The 16244-nt window shown below is 39.8% G+C and overlaps 1 long non-coding RNA gene across 2 annotated transcripts; it reads left to right on the forward strand.

Annotated features, from left to right (window-relative positions):
- Positions 1-9056: 9056 nt before the first annotated feature.
- Positions 9057-15597, forward strand: LOC146496588 (uncharacterized). 2 transcript variants are annotated; one of them, XR_014871205.1, is made up of 6 exons: positions 9057-12318; positions 12407-12458; positions 12669-12679; positions 12768-12842; positions 12938-12955; positions 13050-15597. It is a non-coding gene; the product is annotated as an uncharacterized LOC146496588 (long non-coding RNA). The 2 variants fall into 2 exon arrangements; XR_014871206.1 differs by lacking the exon at positions 12669-12679 and having other exon boundaries at positions 12407-12446; positions 12751-12842.
- The last annotated feature ends 647 nt before the right edge of the window (positions 15598-16244 follow it).

Below are 16244 nucleotides of genomic sequence, written 5' to 3' on the forward strand. Positions count from 1 at the left end.
CTGATGACTAAAATGACCTGACTAAGAAATACAAAGTGCCTTAAGTGAAGGAGTTCTGCATAGCTTCCGCAGATATTAAAAAATGGGATAATCAATATAAACGGGCATCAATGCCAACATGCTTTAAGACAAACATAAATTGTTATGGCAGTATTAAATATAAAAATCAATCTTAAGACCAATTTTGGAAGTTTCTCTATATGGGACGACTTCTTTTTACCTTTTGCTGCTTCATGGAGGCCTCCTTCTTCCAGCTTCCTTATGGCGATTCCTGTTGGGCAACATGTTTACATCTTACACACACAAGATTACAAGATTTTGATATGTACACCCCAGTTCAGTGGGGATTTGATCATCTGTTTGGGCTCTAGGCAAACATTCACAATGGGGCTCTCCAAACAGCGTTAGGCACCATTATGTTATAAATAACTTGACACACCAACAAGAATTCCATAGCACGATGAATAAGATTTTACTTTAGAAATGCCAGAGAGCTTTTTTTTTTTAGTCAGGTGAGATTTTCATGGAAGGGCAAGTCACTTTTGACTTTTGCCACTGCTGTTGTTCTAATGTTTGATGGCTCTCCAGATCAGCCAATTGCCCAGGCCCTATGCACTTCCTTGGATTGTCTGCAAGCAAGCAGCACCTCATTTTCTGGTCACATTTTTTGGTAAGAAGAGGTGAGGTTCTGTTTTTGTAATTATTGTGAGGTTAGTTATAACTACAAAGGTCAGGGTGACACTCCTGTGAATAATATGTTATTGCAGTCACACTGCACCAAGTTTCAAGCGAATGGTTAAAGATCTTTTCTGTTTTCTTGTAGAGAGTTCACTTAAAAGACTAGATGTTTGTTCTCTGTAGTTAATTTTTGGACAATTTCCAGTCCTATTGTCACTGTGAAGAAACCATGTGCATGTTACTTTGACATATATCACCTACCTGCACACCATTTCCACCCTTTTTTTGCTAACATTATTCCCTGATGGCTGTGGCCTCTTTCAGCAGCATAACGCTCCATGCCACAAAGCAGAAAATTGTTCAGGAAATGATATGAGGAGCACATTGAAAAGTTTGAGGTGTTACACTGGCTTCCAAATTCAGCAAACCTCAATGCAATCAAGCATCAATGAGATGGGCAGGAAAAACAAGTCAGATCCACAGAGTCTCCTCATACGAAGCAACACAAAATTTGGTTTAGGTATCCCAGAGTCCAAAGTGGGTTGCTTCCAAAAGTGGTTGAACTATTAAAAGTCTTCACCAGGGGATATCATACGCCTTTGACAAAAGGATACATTTATTTTCTTTTGAAAGATTAGGAAAAACAAAGAAGGAAACAGGAAAAAAGGTCTATTTTCGAAAACTAGACTCTTTGAATTGTTATTGTTGTTATTATTATCATATATTCCATTTTTATTTATTTACAGACATTCATTTATTATTTTAAACAATACTTTAAAGACTGCACCTTTAGAGCTGATGTAAGTGATTCAAGTTTGTGCCTGTTCACATCGAGCAGACATACCAAGACGTAGCATGAGTCGAACTTCAGTCCGTTTAAGTACGCAGCTCTGATGTGTTTCTGTATGGCATTGAAAAGCTATGAGATTGATTTTTTTAACAAAGTATCAGATGCAGCTACGTGCCAGAAAATAAATAACTCATTTAAGAATTCTGTAAAAACTTTGGCTGCAACCTGCAAAACTCTTTCTCACCTATCATGAAACATATCAGGGGACATTCTTTTGTCTCGTAACACACCAGCCAGCCAGCTTGCATGATGCAAGACATCAGATCTAGTATTGTATGGATGCTTACAGATAATGAAAGGTGTGCACCAAGTTGTGTATAATTATCGTAAATACCAGACAGGAACTGTTGCTTTCTCTCTGTGAGCTCAACACTCTTCTCCCCACACACACACCAGTTCCAGCATGTTTGAACTGATTATTTTGGAATATGTAGTTGTTTAGAAATGGCTCCAAGAGGCCGTCCCAATTTGTGTAAAGCAGCAGTTCTTCTACTCAAATCGTCACTGAGTTCCTTTTATCTTATTCTTAATTAAGTGCTTTTGATAATCACTAACAAGATGTTAACAAGCCTTGACCAAATTAAAAGGCATTGTCGAACCTTCAGAAGCAAAATTTAACTTATTAAAAGATTTAACTGACTAAATATTGCACTCACACAATCACTATTTACAGTCATTTCATTGTTGCAGTCAATCATTAAAACCTTAAAATGACCACGATGACTGTGTGAAAATTTGACAGTAACTGTAGATTTATTATAGTAATATCTAAGTAAAATTCATATGTATGTGACTACAACCCTCAGAAAGGCATTCTAAAATACAGTAAGACTCAAGAATTTGGATTATTTATTAACAAACTATAAAAAACAATAAAAAAAAATAAAACAGCATTAACATCAAACAAGGGATGGCAAAAAGTAAAAAGAAGGGAAGCTACAGTCACAAAAAGCCTGGTTTCCCCCTTTGAATGCCGTCCAACGTCAGAAAAGAAAATGACCACAAAATCAAACGCAAACGAAGTGGTTGGAAGATGTTGTGCAGGAAAGAAGAGAACCAGTTTCCTCCTCCAAGTCCAAAGGCCATTCAAACACATATTCACAGTTTCGATCATTTATTGCTCATATCTTAAGAATTCTTTACAGACTAGCAACATGTTAATGCAAGGGCGTAGATTTGGCACATGTCCCCACCAATAATTTGATCTCTTCGAGTAAAGAAAAACAAACCCGATAGAAAGAAAAAAAACATCTGTCGACGTCTCGTTCACCCAGCGGTGCAGAAAGAGTTAAATTGCGTTCTCTAACTCATGTGACAAATATGGCCAATGTGATTGGCTGTGCCTTTCAGGGAGCTCTGTTTAGTTTTAGCAGCGGTAAGCCTGCCAGGAGGAGAGGAGGACGGCAGCAAAAAGGAAGAACCTGGATATACGAAAGTATATTTCAAAGAAACCTGTAAGTCACTTAAAGTCAGGTTCATTCATAAAATGTGTCCATCATAATAACGTTACAGGCTATGCTAGGCTTTGGCCCACATCAGTCTAAAACTGTATGTAACCATGAATAACGTGTTTTGGAAACTAACTGCACAACAGGCAGCACTATTAGTTATCTCAGTCTCCCAGAGTAGCATTTCTAATTTTGATTGAAACTGTCAGAGAAAACGGCAGCCTCGAGCAAGCCAGGATATTAGTTTACAGAGGCTGTTAAAATTATATGTCTAACGTTAAATGTTGTTGACACAATAATTTCATTCTAATGGTACTGACATATTCATAGGGTTGATTTTTGAGACAAAATATCATGAGGTAGTCATGATTTTGCAAATATTTCAACCAACACAAAGCTCAGAGAGCAATGGTGATACAAGATCACAGGTGAAGTTGGATGATGACTTGATGGTTCATTACTGTATTTGAAGCACATGTGTGACTGCATGTATTTGGAATGTCTCATTGTTATTTATCAGGTGACAGAGGCAGCTCTGCCATGTTGTAGCTCGGACAGAGGTGAAGATGCGAGGTCACAGGTGACTGACTGATGATTTGGTGCTATAGATTAACTAGTATTTATTATCATGACAATTGTCAGGCTGCTGATGTAAATTGATTCATTAGTGTATGTTTGACAAAGAATCTGAATTGACATTCACTTTTTATATGGCATGAATCATGTGTTATTTTATCAGGTGGCAATATGTCCTAGTGCAGTCAGAGGGGAAGAGCCAGGGCCAAACATGAGGCACATCAAGCACATAATAATAATAATTTTAATCTGCGGATAAAACACATGTACTGAGGCTAAAAGAAGCTTCGGTGCTCTCAGAAGACTAAAAAGATGGGTAAGATTAACAGTGACTCGAATGAGATTAAACAATGCTGCTGTATGTCCACCAGGAGAGACTGGAGAGTATAGATGTAAAACCAATATGCCAGCAGTTTATCTGAGTTAACGAGAGGAGAAGGCATGTGTGTGGCCTCTTCACATAGTGGACATTGAGTTGTTGTGTGGGACACCAGTAGTCCATGTCTGTTGCTGTAACAGTAGTTCATGTTTAGAGTAAAAACATCCGAGTTCACTGATTTGATCGGGGCAACAGTGCCTAAAATGTTGCATAATTTTGCTGAGAGATCTTTTACTTTGTGGTCATCTTAGATGAGTAGTTTTATGGACAAAACCCACCAGGTCATTCAGTGTTCCCTTAGTGCTAATGTATAAGAGATGTTGGTGTACTATAACTGAAGTAATGTTGTTAAGTACTTAAAGTCATATTCTTTTATTGTCATGACTGTATTTTAAACTATTTTTATGTTTGTATGATACCTGATTTATATGAAATATGGCTGAAGTAAACTAAACTCTAAAATACTTAGTCAGTCATTTGTTTAATAGTAATTTAACATTATATAATTCAAATGTAAAACTATGAATTGTAATTTTAAATGGTTTAAAAGCATGTAGAATAGCATATGTAGGCAAGTATATTTCTCCTTTTTTATCAAGAAGCAAAGACAAAAAGGGGAAAAAAAGAAACAGGGCAGGGTTCGATGGTTGAATCATCTGTCCCCACCGATGCCAAAACCAAATCTGCACCCTTGTGTTAATGTTTACAGTGCGTCTCACAGCATTTCAAGAAGGTGGCTGTCAGCTGCTTCTAAAAAAGGTATGATGTCTTTGTACCTATTGTTATTTTTTGGTGACTATTTATGTTAACTGGGAGTTATAAGAGAACGGCAACACAATAACTTTGTCTCATTGAAAGCCAAACAAAAGGAATCTGACTCACCTGGATTTACCTCCCTCCTATCTTTTACAAAATAAAAAAACTTCACAACATAAAAACACTCAGTGCTGGTCTCTTCAAATTTCTTATCCTTTCACTTGGCTAAATGAAAGGATTTGGCTTGCATCCGTCACAGGATGACCATTAACCAATGCTCACCCTTGACGGCAGAGCAGGCTGGTTACGAGCCAGGAACGTGTTTGCAAAGAGCGACGAACTAAAACAAATGAGCGTGCTGTGTGTGCACTGTACAACAGCGCAACAAAACATTCTGTTGTTGTTGTTGTGTGTTGTTGTTTTGTTCTTATTACTTTATTATTATAGCACTAGGAATAAATAATAAGTGAAGGATTCTGGATCACCACCACGATACAAACTTGTGGCCACACTGCATACAGTATTCTGGAGAAGGTATAAATGTGACTACCCTACAATCTAATCACCCCACTTGCATGGTTAGGCTGATCATGATGATGTTTGGAAGGTGCCAACAGTACACAAACACACCTTATCAGTGTTTCTCAAACTTTTTACAGTGTGTACCACCTGATAAAAATGTCAAGCTCTCCTAAGTACCACTATGAAAGCATGAAAGTCATAAATCTTACAACACAAAATTATTATTATTAAATTAGTAGTAAAGTTTTTTCATACATTGTATACATTCTGCCACAGGCAAAGTTGCTTCCATTTTTATAGTTTTTATTAATATTTTGTAATAATTTATTTGTAATAATTTATTCTGTTTCTGGAGTGTTTTTTATGTATCTGTATTATATTATACATACACATTAAAAGTGAATCTCTGTTCAAAAAATGCACTCAGTTTACTTTTTACTCACTATGAGCATCATTCATTATTCTCCCCCAGTAATTAAGGTTAGGATATGTATTTTTTTTTTTTATTCCAATCCATTCTTCTTTTGCAGCATTTAAATAACCTTGATCAGATTTGATGGTTTTGTTACAGACAAAAGTGTTTTGCTTTTCTTTCACAAATGTTGGGATTAAATTGTGTTCAAATGTACAAAACAGTGATGTCATGTTTTGAGACGAGGACCCAGGCATAGAGAGACTTGATGAATTTAAGAATCATATGATTTAATAAAGAAATTTGCACAGAGATGGTAAAATTATGATGACTGATAACGGAGACGAAGACAACAGACGATGAGGAAAGGGAGGAACAGGGGTTTAAATGCACCAAGGAGACAGTCAGAGGGAACTCGGGATAACATTTAAGGATGCAGGGACTGACAGAGACAGGTTTATCTTGCCTGGCTGGGCAGCTCTCTGGGTGTTCAGCACCCCCAAAGCTCTGATCCTAGAATCGCCCCTGTTTCCCACAGTTTTTTCTCTTGCCTTATGGTTCGACGCGCTGTCACCAATCCTCCAGCACTATCAGCAGCAGGAGCAGCAGCAGCCCCTCAACATTTTCCCCACCTGATGACAGTGATATAGTATGATGCAATTCCATATAAGATTCTTAATGAATGCAGGATGTCTTTATTCAGCCTGGTTCCATGTGCCCAATTTAACTTTGAACACCCGGTCCTTCAAGGTACCCTTGCCCCCGGGGAAGGGGGGGGGGGACTGCACCCAGACCCAGGTAGTGTTACCCCTTTTCCTGGGGTGGAGAGAAGCAGACTGCCCTGGCTCGGCAGCAGCAGGGAGGCCCCACTTTCCAGACCCCGATCGGGCGGGCATCTCCTCCTCCTAGTCCCCCTGCTCCAACAGGCTGCAGAGAATGGGGGTGTGAGAAGACTCCAAACCTCCCTCCGCCCACTCATATGTAGTGTTGATGCATGTGTGTTCTAAGGTGCATTTAAAACCCAGGAGGGCATGAAGCTACCTGCCAGAGAGCAGCAGGTAAGCGCATAGCCCCTCCTGATAGCCCTCGATGTCTACATGTATTTAAAATTGAGAGGTGAGCAACGATGCCAGGGGTGAGGTTTTACACCCTGATGGTCTTTTGGATACCGTGTAGCGCGCCCACCCCCAAAATCCTATATGTATGTGTAATGAGAGTGTGAGTAATGTGAATGTCTAATTTGTGAGATAAAATTGAGGCACAGGCAGCCAGAAGGGGACAGAGGGGAGGATGCCTCCCCTGCACCCTGCTGACACACCTTTACCCCAAAGCCCTGCATGTGTGGGTGATTGTGGTGGAGCGGGAATAGGGAGGCAGCTGGAGATAGGGAGGGAAGGAAGGGACGGGCAAGTGACCCCTCCCTGGGGCCAGTTCCCCCGCTGACCCCAGTAGGCACCCCCATACTCTGCAACCCACCAGGGAAAGGGGGCCCAGGCCCCTCCGGACTGGGGCCTAGTTCGGCAGCGCCGCCCGGCCCCACAGAGCCCAGGACAGCCCACCCGACCCCACCACAGAGAAAACTGCACCCACCCCGTCATCCACTCATCTTCCAGACTACACAAGACAATCGACGCCCAGCAACTTCTGTACACTATGCTCCTCAGGATGGAGCCTGGGCGTCCCAGGCTGAGATCTTCCTCCACCTCTCCTATATCTCCCCCTCCTGCAGAGTGAGTTCCTGAAGAGAGGAGACCTCCTGTGAAATGTAACAGCCTCCCCCACCAGTTGAAGAGCCCCCCAGGTGGCTCGATGAGCCGGCGGAACCCTGCGCCAGGGCTGGGCGAAGGTGGGACCAAACTATGACCCCCACTAGGTGATGGAGCTGATCAAAGGAGCCCAGAGCAATTGATCTGATGTGGTGGCAGAGGCTGTATCAAGACTAATGTAATCTTATAGATAATTTCTATATTGGCTAGAATTAAGATTATTTTTATTTTTCCAGTTCATGAGGACCGTTTTCTTGGCTATGCATAGGGCAGTGAAAACCATATGGGCTATATTCTTTTCTGTAGTGACATTATCTAAGCTGCCCAACAAACACTCTAAAGGGGAAGTTGGAATGTTACAAACAAACACATTTATGCCTTTGTTATTAGGCAAATGTATGCATTTATGGAACTTTAACGTTTCTTGTAACCGAATTATGATGCTTATCAGAAGGTTGCTTTCAGTGTGTAGCGCAGTCACGAATGACTACACGCATCACGATGGAATAATTAATACCTACAGGTTTAGTATGTCTACTCTCGTTGTTCATATTTGTTATAAGACTGTCGAATAGTAGTTAAAACAATAAAGACCTATTGCGCCAGTATCACCATGACTCTTTCTTGTTTGCTCAGAATAACGACTGAGAACATGGCATTTTACCGCTACCAAAAAGTGATTGTGGCCTATAACTTGTCACTGAAACAATATTTCGGCTTCAAACTTGTTGGATATATTCCAGAAGGGTTACATGTGATATATTATATCCCAAAAACTCTCCAAGAACTGCTGAATAACTTTTACAGGAGCAATAAAACTGATAATATGCAATTTCCAACCTGCCAAAAAGTGATTGTGGTCTATAACTTGTCACTGAAATACTTTTTCTGCTTCAAATTTGGGGGATGTCATTCAGAAGGGTCATATGTCAAATATTACATCTCAAACAGTCCCTTAGAACTGCTGGATACCCAACAAGTGTGATGCAGAATTATTGTTTCAGTAACAAGATATAGGCCACAATCACTTTTTGGCAGGTTGAAAATGACATATTATGGGTATTAATGTTATTTTAAAGGTTTTTCAGCCGTTCTAAGGGAATGTTTGGGCTCCTGTGTGTCACATTTAACCCTTCTTGATGATATCCAACAAGTTTGAAGCAGAAACATTGTTTCAGTGACAAGATATAGGCCACAATCACTTTTTGGAAGGCTGAAAATGGCATATTATCAATGTTAATGTTCCTTTAAAGGTTAGGCTAGCGCTAAAATGCCATGTTCTCAGTCGTTATTCTGAGCAAACAAGAAAGAGTCATGGTGATACTGGCACAATAGGTATTTATTGTTTTAACTACTATTCGACAGTCTTATAACAAATATGAACAACGAGAGTAGACATACTAAACCTGTAGGCATTAATTATTCCATCGTGATGCGTGTAGTCATTCGTGACTGTGCTACACACTGAAAGCAACCTTCTGATAAGCGTCATAATTCGGTTACAAGAAACGTTAAAGTTCCATAAATGCATACCTTTGCCTAATAACAAAGGCATAAATGTGTTTGTCCCCCCCCCCCCCCCCCCCCCCCCCCCCCCCGTTATATCAGTTGCACAGAAGTAGCTGGCAACGCAAGTAATCCGGCCGCTGCAGCTTTAAGCATCATCACTTTTTGGCACAACACCTGTATACCCGCCGAAACGCCGTGCATTTATCGAGACTTTCGACCCCAGGTAGGCCAGTTATGGATCTTCGGATCCACATTATGTCAGCAGCTCCACCATGTCCTATGTTAAAACAAACACCGCTCACGCCTCACAGATAACAGCTTACAGTCCTGCGTAAAGATGAAAGCCCCGAATTGCAGATGCTGTGCGCAGAGGTTCGGGACGATAAGTCTTACTGTAAACATATCACGGCAGACCCGACGATGTTTGCATGAACATGCTTTTCAGCATCTCTTTATTGACCGCTTTTCACACACGGTTGCTGTACGCATACAGCCGGCTGTAGCTTTTCAGGTCACAGCCCGACAACACAACAGCAGAGAGAGCACAGACTTTAAGGCTGCGAGGCATGATTGCGGTGCCGCTCAGGTGCGTCCGCCTCTCCTGCAGCGGCGCTGCAGACCACGCCCCGCCACACACATTAACCAGGTAAAATACATATTTAGGCAGAATTTTGCAAATATCTGTTTTTTAGCAGCATAGTGCTTTTTTTCCAATTACTTTTTAAAAGTCAGGTCAAGGCTCTAAAAGCCCAAAGGCGATATAAGGGGGGCGGCTCACAGCAGTTTTTGTTTGCTACATGGATCATTTTAGTTCAGCTGGGTGTCTTTCCTTTTGTTATATTTTTTTAAGAGTTCAAAATGTGTTAATTACATAAATAAAATGTAATTTTCTCTGTAGCACTTCATGGAGTTCATAAGCAACACACCTTAGTTGCTCTGTGGATTCTTTTAAAAAGCAGTTAAAAACTTTTCTGTTCAAACAAGCCTTTTGTTGATCTACGTATTTTATATTCTTTACATTATTTACATTTGATCTTTTACATTGTGTATAATGTCTATTAATTGTATTGTTTATTTTAATATTTGTGTACAGCGCTTTGTGACTGCCTGTCTGTGAAAAGCGCTTAATAAATAAACTTTACTTACTTACTTTAGTTGTTCACACAAAGCATAAAGGTAAAAAAAACAATATATACAGTGTTATCTTCATTTTAGATTTCAAAAAGTATTTGCAGCTCCCAGTGTTTTCTTTTGCGTGGAAACCGGGTCCAAGTGGCTCTTTGGGTGTTAAAGGTTGCAGACCCCTGGTCTAAGTTAACTGATAAATCCGCTTCCCATTTTGCAATAGGAAGTGATATTGATTCATCTGTTTTAGAAAGCATTCTGTATATTTTGGAAAGTAATTTGGGGGTTTTAAGAGTAAGAAATTGAACCACACTTGGTGGTGTTTGTAGTTCAACTTGACCCGGTAAATCTCTTTTTTACTATGAATTTAATTTGTTGATATTCTAAAAATCTTTTCTTGTTGATCCCACATTGTGTAACTAGTCTGTCAAATGGAATAAATTCTGTTCCTTCTAATATATGTTCTAAGTATTTGATTCCTTTACCACTCCAATCTGAAAAGTTTATCATATTATTGTTTTGTGATATGTCAGGGTTGTTCCAGATAAGTGTACGTTTGCATTAATGAAGACTCCGCCACACCCTAACGTCTTTAAGACATGAATGCAGAGAGGAACGGCATGAATGTGAGTGTATCATGCCAAGTTTGCACTCACACTGTTTTTATGTCTGAGTTTGATTGGCAGGATGAAATCAGTCGGCACACCCTGTGTTGTGTTCTTCATGAGAGAACAAAATTGCCCTTGACATGTTTGTCAGGAAAAAACAGAATTGTTGTCTTATTATTATGGTCTCAACTGACAGTGGAAGCTAAAAAACTGGTATGACAGGACATAAAAGCTGAGAGATGCGGATATCTCTGTTCTCTCAGAGCTCCACTTAGCTCTGCAGACCCTAAATATGCATAAAAAGAGAAGAATTATAGTGACAATATACAGTGTGGTCCATAGTAATTTGGACACTGACACAAGCACCTGATTATTGAAACATATTCCAATTATAGTTACATAATGGACATACACATAATGTGTAGACTCTCAACTTTGATTTAAGTTGTCAGCTCCATAACATGTGCCACCCTCTTTTTAAAGGACCCAATTAAACAATTTACTCAAGGGCTGTTTCACTGGCAGGTTGGGCCATTCCTTGATTACTGCATGTTATTATTAATTAAGCAGATAAAATGCCTCGAGTTTATATTAGGTGTTGCTTTTATTTGGATGCAGTCGAAGGAGCTCTCGATGCAAGTGAAACAAGCCAGCCAAGCTTAAGCTGCAAAAATAGAAAAGAAAAAAACCACCCATACACCATCAATCCAGCCATTAGGTAGTAGCCTAAGCAGAGAAGCCCAGTCCTCCCAATCCATTCAAGCCTTTCCCAGGCATGCTGAGAGATATGATCTCTCCAGCATGTACTTGGCGTGCTCCGGGGTTTCCTCCAGGGTGGACATGCCCAGAACACCTCATAGGAGAGGGTGGGGACATAGATCTCAGGCTAGGAGTTGTTGGGATTTTGTTTTATCTTTAAGTCTAATACCTCATAATTAGCATCACACATTTGTGTTTTGTCTTTACGTTGAAACCAAGCACACCATTGTTTATCTTGTGACATTACCAATAAGTTTGATGTGTCACATGGCCCTCTTCCTATTGAAAAAACAAAAGTTGTATCCAAGATGGCCGACTTCTAAATGGCCACCATGGTCACCACCCATCTTGAGGAGTTTGCCCCCTCACATATACTAACGTGCCACAAACAGGACTTTAATATCACCAACCATTCCCATTTTATTACGGTGTATCCATATAAATGGCCCACCCTGTATAATTACTGCTACTTGCAGCGTGCAAGTTTAAGAGTCACACATTCAAATATTATTATTATTGTTTTAATCACCTTTGTAATAGCAGTCAGTGGCATTAAAGTTTCCCCAGATTCTTATCATTTGGTTTAAACAGATATATAATTGTGTTTTCTCTGCAACACACATTACAGAAAATTGTTGAAAATTGTTGTGAATGGAGGGTCTTTAGCACTTCGCAGCAGAACATAAGCTGTCCCATAATCCTGACGTTCGACCAGTTTCCTTTCATACAACCATGCCGTTACAGCCCTGCCCTCAAGCATGTAAGGCATGTTTTAAGGTGGAGCTGCCAGTTACCTTTTTACCTGTCCTGCATCTATTAGTAGCAGGTGTGGGTGCCTCATAAACACACCCTCGTCCTTCATTGCTTCTGCCTTTAAATACAGACGTCAAAGCAGACAACAGACACAAACGTTTTTGCCTTCTTTATCAGGTATGCAGCACTTATTGCATTTATTGTTGACTCCTTGTAATGATTACACAGAACGTTTCATTTTTCTCAACTTTTGTATTTCTTTTAGGAAAAGAATTTCTACGACGCTTGTTAAGAAGACAAAATGAGTGACCGTGAGTGTCTGATTAAGCTGAAAATATCATGTGTTGTTTGTGCCATTTGTGCAGTTGCCTTTCAGTTAAATTCTGTTATTGAATGCTGCTTTCAATTTTGGTTGCGGCCTTATGATTGCAGTCATCTATCCTGTTCTTTTGCAAAGTCACATATCAAGCTTGGTTTCTCTTTATCTATTTTTTTTTTCTTACTTTGTTTTTTGTTTCCAACTATAGCTGCAGCTGAAGTAAGTACTTTTATTTCATTTGATTGTTCTACACCTGGGACAAACAGCATTATAAACATGTACTTATAAAGCAATTTTCTCCTGTCAGAAGAAGGAAGAGAAACTTCCTCATGAGGAGGAAGGATCAGGATCAGGATCAGGATCAGAGGGAGAAGGATCAGGAGTAAGAAAAGTTTCACATGTGCTTTCTGTTGTTTTGCTCTGTTGATTCTGTAATATTGTAGCATTCATGTGTTTATTTGTCTGTATCACTTACAGGGAGAAGGAAAAGGAAAGGTACAACTTCAGCAGCCTTTTGGAATTGAAAGTTTGCTGCCATCTGAGTTACAATACGTTTTTAATCACTTAATTTTCTAACGGTTGTTTACAGGGGAAAGGGAAAAAGCATGGAAAAGGAGGTGAACATGGAGGTGGAAGAGGAGGCGGACAAGGAAGAGGAGGCGGACAAGGAAGAGGAGGCGGACAAGGAAGAGGAGGCGGAAAAGGAAGAGGAGGCGGACAATAAATTATGAAGAATTCACTGAATCAGCATTATCTGATGACTGCAAAATGACAGATATACTGTATCTCTAATAAACTAATACAGAAAGAAGACTGTCTTGTTTATTCACATAAGTATTACAATTACAACTGTTGGATCCTTTCTGAAATTCAATAATGTTTGCTGATAAATCAACGGGCTTTGATAACAATTCATTCTCAAAAACAAAAACTAAAAATGGCAATAATCATATCAAGTCATTTGCACTTGAACGTGTTCTATCTTCATGGTAATCTTCTCGTGTGTGGACACATTTTAGGTTAGCTAAGCACTAAAAATGTGTGTAAGTCTAATATGAATATTCATGCTGTATAAGGTTATGTATGCCACTAGAGTACAACTTTAATTTGCATGGGTGTCTTCAGTGGTTCCTGATCTGATTTAAAAGTTTCATATTTTAGTCATTAACACGATCTAATAGTGTAATTTCATGTTTCCTGGCCAAGAAATATTTCAACAAACAACCATTAATAAGGCATTTTGTTTTTCCACAACACAAACATCACAGGTACACATGTTCAACTGCTTTTCACATCGCAGCAACTCGATGCATCGAGGCATTTAAACTTGCTCCAGTGAAGTGCTTACGTTTAAGCTGAGGATCAAGATGTGATTTAAGTGATTTTGAATGTGACACAGAGTGTTACACAATGTGTATCAGAGAATAGTCCAAATACAGAATAAATAAGGAGTGATCAAAAGTTGAAAATGACTCCTTCAAGCTTCAAGACAACAGCAAATCAGAAGACACTCGTTTCAACTGAAGCACTGTTTACAGAAGAGCCTCTCTGTCAAACCTACTGCAGCAGCCCATTTGGTCTTAGCATTGCTTTAAAGAATTATGGACAAAATGTGTCCCAAGTGCTAGAACTGATCATTTTAATCTGTCCCAAAGTGTCCTGAAAGTAAAATTAAAAAAAGAAAGAAAAACATCATAAGAGGCAATATTTTGCTAAGCATTCTGGAAGTGAATGATTGCAACGGTTGTGTGCTGCTTTTTTACTCACAGTGTGGTTCCCTGATTACCTCCACAGTATTGCAAAACCTGTCAATCCTTGTGGAAAGTGCATCAAAGAGTCGCTGCAAGAAACGTCACTGTAAATTAATGACACTGAAATCAACATGGACAGCACAAAGCTGTGTTCGTCCATTTTTTATCGTCTACCATTTGTGCTCAAAAACCTCCATTAGAGACATCTATGAATCGGTTATCCAGAGCAGCGACATCGTTAGCAACAATGTCTCCTGCGTGAAATAAAACGTTGCTTCCCATTCATTATCTGCAGCACTGCAATGAGTCACATGTTGAATGACGCAGTTCCCTCTACTATGCTTCATTGTTTGTGTATAATAGTTGACATTTTCTTACTCATTGTGCTACTCTTAGCATGGCAGTAGTTCTCCGGGGAATGAGATTATCTGACATCATCCAAATAAATTCTCTTAAGATCCTCGTTTTTTATATCTAGGACTGATTAATATCTTTGTTTTTCTGCTCTTTATTCCTAATCTCTTAGCAGTCTCTTACCACACTTTCTTGGCATGGGTTTTGCTGTTATTATCTACAACATGTTCCTCTGCAGTCTCACAAATGTCTCCAATATCCTTCTGGAATACTGACTTTACCTCCAATTCATTTACATGACTTTAAACTGGAATATTGAAGAAATACAAAGTTTTCACAGTATTCTGTGCAGTCCTTTAAAATGTTATGTGCACCCTTACTGCTTCCCTAGGAATAAAGAGGGGAAGTAGTAGCCAAGGGCTGCTAATCGAACTGATTAAGTGATTATCTGTAACTATGATAATACTCTATAAAGGCAGACGTTTTCGCAGTTTGCTGGTCTAGAGAATTCAGGTGTGTGTTAGCTCAGTGCTACAATGTTCCCAGGAGTGGATCTGCTAACAAATTCAGCCCAACGTCAGACTCAGGGAACCCAAGAGCTACATCTGAAATCCGCAGGCCTCGTACGGTCATAACAGTACGTACTGGTTATTTGGAAGGGTAGCCTGGAGAATGTCTATTCTATTAAAAAAAAAAATTAAAATCATGGCAGCACTTTGCAAAGATGTACCTTAACAAGGCACAGGAGTGTTGCAATAATGTCCTTAAGAAAGACAAGAAAATTTGGTCATAATGGAAAACTTGTTGTTGGCAGAAACCAAATACAGCATATCAGTACGGTGGTGGAGGGCTCATGATTTGGGTTGGTTCTGATAGCTTTGCTGTTTTTGGTTTTACAAACTGTTCCCACAAAGTTGGGAGCATAAAATTCTGATGATGATGACTGCTTTGCTTTGTACTTGAATGCAGCCGCTTGGCCATGGAAACCCATTCCATGAAGCTCTACACGCTGTTGTTGCGCTAATCTTTAGGTTACATCAGACGTTCCCAAAGTGTGGGGCCCGCCCCCTATGGGGGGCGCAGAGCCATTGCAGGGGGGGCGCGGCATGAAAAGGGAAAAAAACAAAAAACAAGGCTTGGACACTGCTAGCACGGGCGCCCACACAAACGCAAAGCAGGAGATGAAGCATAGCTGAATATGTTTCCAAACCAACTTCATTCTAAGCCAAAGACTAGAAAATATGGTGAAGCATATCTTCCCTTTGGTTTCACCTGCACAAGTGCCGAGGTAGGTCTCCCGGCAAGATTGGTTTTCCCTTCGTTGGGAGCAGCGCTGGGTTGTTTAAATCACGGACAAACAGTATCCCACATTCTTGATTTGTAGTTCACAAACACTTGTTGTAATGACTAACTACTCCTGACATTTTGGAGATGTTAGCTCTTTATACAGTAAAGTTACAGCGGGATACAAATAACATCAGGCTGATCCTGCCACGATTTGTTCCCCCGGTTCAAATCAGGGACAAACAGCATCCAACAGTTGTTTATGCTTTTGAACCCATTTTGCAGAGGGATTTTTTGAAAAATTTATTGATAGCAATGTTGAATATTATTACACAGGAAAAAAAATAGCTACATGTAAAATAATTACACCGTGACGCCTCTGCCTTTCTAAATGG

The sequence above is a fragment of the Neolamprologus multifasciatus genome, chromosome 19, assembly GCF_963576455.1.
Source record: "Neolamprologus multifasciatus chromosome 19, fNeoMul1.2, whole genome shotgun sequence".
NCBI classification, from domain to species: domain Eukaryota; kingdom Metazoa; phylum Chordata; class Actinopteri; order Cichliformes; family Cichlidae; genus Neolamprologus; species Neolamprologus multifasciatus.